At 40.2% G+C, this 6,062-nt stretch overlaps 1 long non-coding RNA gene across 1 annotated transcript in view; it reads left to right on the forward strand.

The window, feature by feature from the left end:
• Window positions 1–5,659, forward strand: part of LOC117952320 — a 10,295-nt gene extending 4,636 nt beyond the window's left edge. Inside the window, exons 3-4 of the long non-coding RNA XR_004658382.1 lie at window positions 986–991; window positions 5,572–5,659. This is a non-coding gene — a long non-coding RNA (uncharacterized LOC117952320). The remainder of the gene's footprint in view (window positions 1–985; window positions 992–5,571) is intronic.
• The last annotated feature ends 403 nt before the right edge of the window (window positions 5,660–6,062 follow it).

A 6,062-nucleotide genomic window follows, 5' to 3' on the forward strand; every position in this document is an offset into this window, starting at 1 on the left:
GAGAGAGAGAGAGAGAGAGAGAGAGAGAGAGAGAGAGAGAAGCCGAGGTAGCGCATTTCTCCATGTTGTGTTTGTAGGCGGGGGGGCGTTGTGATTATCACAGAACGCTGCGCGGCCAGTTGAGGAGTTTTATTCAATCCGAGCACGGATATTGACTCATATTACTCGTAAAATACTTCTACTCGGCAAAAGTGCTTTATCCGTACCGGATACTCGTTTCAGCCGGATACTCGGATCACCCCTAGTAAAACCCATTCCCCAGTCTAGAATATGTTATTTCCTTGTTTCTCCCCAACCCTTGACCCTCAGGTTGACAACCATTGGTCTAAAGTACCAGTACATTACAGTCGAACAGTGAAGTGAATATGATGATTAAGACACAATTCATGAATTGACGTCATAGATAAGCGTTTATGAAATCATGCAGCTCTACTGTAATGAGGTTATCTACCTTTTGGAAGCAAAATTTTTTTTATTTATCCTTTATTTAACCAGGTAATGCCCATTGAGATTGAAAATCCCTTTTGCAAGTGAGACCTGGCCAAGATTGGCATCAAAATTACATCACATCATTACATACGTACAAAGACACACATGAAAACCAAATATGCACTTACAATGAAACCTCAATTAAAACATTGACATGTGAGGGAGTCCAACTCAAAGCTTCTCATATTCAGCTTAAAAATACTCAAAGGAACCAATTTACTAAGTTTCAAGATATAATAGAAATAGAAATGTAGTTATTATGGGATTGAGTGATATACAGTATACTACTGTTCAGAAGTTTGGGGTCACTTAGAAATTTCCCTTTGCAGTCCCTTGTAGACAGAAGAGCAGCTGAGATCAGCTGCATTGGTTTTTTTAACCATGGCAGCAGTTTTCAGATTACATGATGTGCTTAAATAATTGCAAAAGGGTTCTCCAATCCTTTTCTAGTTAGTTTTTTTTTAACCTTTATGTTGCCAAATGTTCCATTGACCAGACCAAAGTGATGTGTGTGTCTGGTCCTTGTGAACTGAGCTATCATCGCAGCACGTCCAGTCTGACATTAACGATTAAATTGCATTAAAGATCAACCCCCTACTCAGATTAGTTGGGTTTCTGTCCAAAATGGAGTGGAAGGGAAATTTGTAAGTGAATCCAAACATTTGACTGGTAGTGTGTGTGTGAAGATATGCTCACATTAGGTCCCCATCTAGTTGTCTGGGTCACACCTGACAGCTTCTACACTAACTGGCGTGGTTCAGACTAATTCTGGTGTGGTTTCCCGTTTGGTTTTGAACACGTTAGGTGTGAAATCACTCTTAAAATACTACGTAGAGCCGACCAGCTGGTGGCGAATAAGCTTTAGACCACCCATTTTGAATGTTACCTGCCAAGTTTCACAACATATAGCAAGCAAGAAACCAAATGGCACAACCCAGAAAACAGTTAACAAGGGGAGATCAAACAGGTAGTCGACCAACATAGCAAATGCAGAATGTAGAACGCAAAAGGGGAAAAGTCCAACTAGGCAGGTCAAACCATAAGGAGGTAGGATCAGAATCCAGCTCTATAATGAAGTGAGGGAATGGACCGGTACATATACTGAGGGGCTGATTAGGTGACGAGGGGCAGGTGAGAGATGGGTTGGAAGGAATCAGCAGGTAATGCAGAGCAGGAGGGAGCCGCTGAGTCTGAGAAGACAGAGTTAGTGAGACAAAAACAATAAAAAGAGAATTAAACACTAAAGCTTGAAATTTGGAGAGTAGCTACTAGTGCTGGGACGATTTGTCTGCATAGGAAGTAATGTAAAAAATAATCATTTGGGACAGCAGTGGTAATTACTCCATTTAATGGAGATTATCAGTGGTTATCAGCCTCATTTAAATGGATGAGAAAGGGCCTACTAGTAGATCAGGGGGGCTATCATCAGACCCTGGTCCATTGGCCCGGTCCTACCAGACTCTAATCCATTAGCCCGGTCCTGCCAGACTCTGGTCCATTGGCCCGGTCTTACCAGACTCTGGTCCATTGACCCGGTCCTACCAGACTCTTATCCATTTCATTAGTTCAGAGAGTCTGGCCTCTCTCCATTAACAAGTGTTAACTTCCTTGAAGGTGGGCTTCCTTGGTCGTAAAGTCGGTTTAGCATCGCCAGCATTAGCTTACTAGCTAACTCCTTCACCACTGACGGAGCAAGCTGAAAAATCCAACTTTTCCCGAACCCCGTGGGAAGGAGGGCCACAACATCATGGCCCCCAACAAGACTCATCAAAGATCGTTGATGAGTCTTGTTAAAGCCTGAGTCCTGCTCAGGCTTTAACTTCTGGATACTTGGCAGCGTTGCCACAGCGAACCGAACGGCTTCCCTCGCATCTTCCTCCACCGCCATTGCAGAACTACAACTCAAACGAGCACCATCGTTCTCAGCCACTTCCTCTGTTCGCTGATTGGACGGAGAAAACCCAACAATATACCGCAAACCCAGACCGAGTACTGAAGGGAGTACTGAAGTATGTAGGAGGGCGGAGCCGGGCTACCTGCACCGTGCTCTACACCCTACCTCACGTGTAGGACTCTTGGTCGGAGAGATTGTCTGAGCATCTGATCAGAGATACTTTTTACCTGTAAGTTCTTGTAAATTTCTGCTTTCTTTTTGTCAGTGTGTATGTTTCACATACCAAAGCCAATTTCCTCTAGTTCAGTACAAACCCAACCCTGAGTAACTTGTCCGGAGATCACTGCTCTGAGGATTTTTACCAACAAAGAGCAGAAACATATCATTCTGAAACAAAACAAGAGCATTCTCCTGCTTGTTTCCCTGATGTACGAGCAAAAAGCTACTTCTAGGACAAACAAACGTTGTTAAGGTTTAGTGTATATATATATATATATATATATATATATATATATATATATATATATATATACTGTGAAAATATATGCCTACTGGTACTCTCTTCCCACATATAAACCTCCGACCTTGTTCAAAATGAACACTCATGTCTGCTCCCGCTTGAGTTTAACGCTGTTAACGAGTCTTAATGCACAACAACAAATAACAAGCATTAGTGCTAATGATGATAACCACGGAGACGCTCATTAAAACCTGACGTCAGCGTCCTGCGGATGAAAGGGAACCAGGGCAGGAAATATCAAAATAGAAGATATTTATGGATTCACAAAAACAAAAAATGTTTCTTGTCTTATGAAGCAAAAAGAAAACACATCCCCATTTGCAGGCTGTGTGTTCCCTTGTTTTTAGCTGTATTTTTCAAAATAATGAAGTCAAACAGCAGATTCTGACTGTAACATATTCTACTGACACAATGTGTGTGTATGTATGTATATAAAAAGAGTATGTAGGCTGCATGGTTTGTCAGTTGTCAAACATTAATGAGACTGATAAGATTAAATGCAAACAACGAATATTTTTTATTCATCCTGTTAAGTTTGTGTTCCAAGTGTCTTGAGGGCAATCTACACCGCAGGCGTGTTGTTAACAGCACTTCTCTAAGACATCCTCTTACATTTATACATATGTATTAGACCTCGCCGACTTCTTCTTCCACCCTGTGCTTGCTCACTGAAGCATAACCTTCTAGTTGCACACCTTCCCAGTGCTACAGTACGCTGTGAACATGTGAAGGAAATCTATACTGATAGATTTATAAGTGGGAAGAGATTCCTCGAGAGGCCGAGGCCACATCGAGTCCTTTGATTGAGTTCCTGATTACATTATTTTAATAATAATTAAAGGAAATAGACAGATCAGTGTCTTGTTAGACCTGGTTCCAGGGTAGGCTTGCACGGTTTGGGGAAAAACATATAAAAAAAGACGCAACTGGAAAATCAACAAGTGTGATGGCCACAGCCATGGCCACACAGCCAGTTTAAGAGCGGTAACCTCATGCACTTACGTTTTTCCTTAGGTTTAGTTTAAATGCTTTTGTTTATATACCTTCATTTGATGCAACCGTTTATTCAGTTACCAATAACTTACAGGACACTTGTTTCATTTCACATACATCATACTTTATTTGATTTATACAGAAGCATCTTTTAGCAAGCGCGCACTATTAGTTACATTCGGATGGTCATTCTGTTATATAACCAGTTTTCTTTTGAGCTTATTAGTGTTGGAGTCCACACCCGGGAGGAATCTAGTAGGTCTGCTATTATTAATTATATATATATATATATATACAACTGACCTGCTAACAAAGAAACAAAATATATATATATATATTATAGATATATAGTTTCTTTGTTAGGTCAGTTGTATTTTTTGAGTCTCTTATGTTCAGAGCCTTAGTAACTGTTTGTTTATTTGACCTCTTTTAAGCTCCCAAAACTTTATCTTCATTTTGTTGTAACTATTTTTGGGTAATAAAAATCCTTACTTTTGGACTTCTCTTGTGACTCCTCTTGCTTGACTGCTTGGTCCCTCACAACAAGCAACGGCAGTGGCCTATAATTAACGGTCTGTCAATGCACCGATGCATGGCGATGCACCGATGCATGGCGACGCACCGATGCCATACATACAACATTGGGGTTTAATCTAATAGCCTTAAGTTTGCTAGAGTCATGTTGTGAAAGACAAATGTCAAAATGTAGGAAACAATGACAAATATGCAAAGGTGTTTAAATATCTTTCAAACAAGCTTAAGCCTTAAAGTCATTTTATGTGGATCTGGTTGATTCATTTCACTCGGAGATAAGAATTTAAAGCCCTGGTTGGTTGCACAGTGTTTCTATTTTGATGTTCTTCTTGTTTTTTTACTGAGCTGATGGATGGATGGATCATGAGTGCCGTTGCTGTGTGTCCGACATGGAGCATCTACACCGATAAAACTGACTGACTTGATATATCCATTTCATTATTCCCTAGTTCCCACCCACATGGGTCATCATGTAGATGGTGTGAGATACGGCCGTGCACGCCATGCGCCATCTGTCTAATGTACATTAACCCACGGATACTGCTGCAGAAACATTCGTACATTTGTATTTGTACAAAATAAGGGCTTGACTACTACAACAACAATATATTTTCTGTGTGCCACAAACAAGTTCCAACCACATTTAATGGCAATCCATCCAAAGGTTAACAAGACATTTAACTGAAAAATAAAAGGCAACATCAAGGTGGCGTTAAATGGAAAATTATGGGACCACCAACATCAGTTGGATTCATCATCTGGGGAGCATGAACATGTGTGTTTACTAATATGAACAAACAGAGAAATGTTTCTTTTTAGATGAAAAAGATGTTGATAAGTTTCCTTTTGGGGACGTCATTGGAAATTGGGAAAAGTTTGAAGTTGGAAAAAAGGTTATAAATTGCAATATATCACAGAGAATTGCAATATGTTTGAAATAATCATAATATCATATCGTGGCGTAAGTATCGTGATGATTTTGTGTTGGGAGGCATCTGGTGATCCCCCCCCCCCTACTATTCAATAGCCGTCTAATTTAGTTTAGTATGGACACAAAGTGCTGGACCAACCACTTTGTTGGTGCTGGGGGGGTCTCCAAATTATCAATTTAGAAACATTAAAGTTGTTTTCAAAAATTTAGAGTCTTAACATGAATCCAACATATTATAAGCAAATATAAATCCCCACTGGTTACTGGCCCATAGGTAAGATAGGCACTACGGCCATCCTAAGGATTCACTGTGCTTCATGTCCTAACATTAAAACAGGATTTACAACATTGTGCCAACATTTATTATGCTATTTTAATATATCTTAGTATTCCATGCATAAAAGGTCTGTGTAAAGGCTTTAGGCCGCCGTACGCCTTGTTCAGGGCCCAGTTTAATATGCAACTTCATTTTATACAATAGGTAAGGGTTCCTGCTCTGTCTCTCTTTCTGTTATAGCAACACTATCTAATGTTACCGCTTTGGTCCCCCTACAGGTTGGAAGTGGAATTGTCCCATTGTGTCTCATTGGATAATGTCTCATTGGATAATGTTTTATTGGATAATAACTCATTGGATTATGTCTCATTGGATTATGTGTCATCTGAGCTACAGATCAGCTTCCGATCTGGCCAACTTGCAT

The sequence above is a fragment of the Etheostoma cragini genome, chromosome 10 (assembly GCF_013103735.1).
Source record: "Etheostoma cragini isolate CJK2018 chromosome 10, CSU_Ecrag_1.0, whole genome shotgun sequence".
NCBI lineage: Eukaryota > Metazoa > Chordata > Actinopteri > Perciformes > Percidae > Etheostoma > Etheostoma cragini.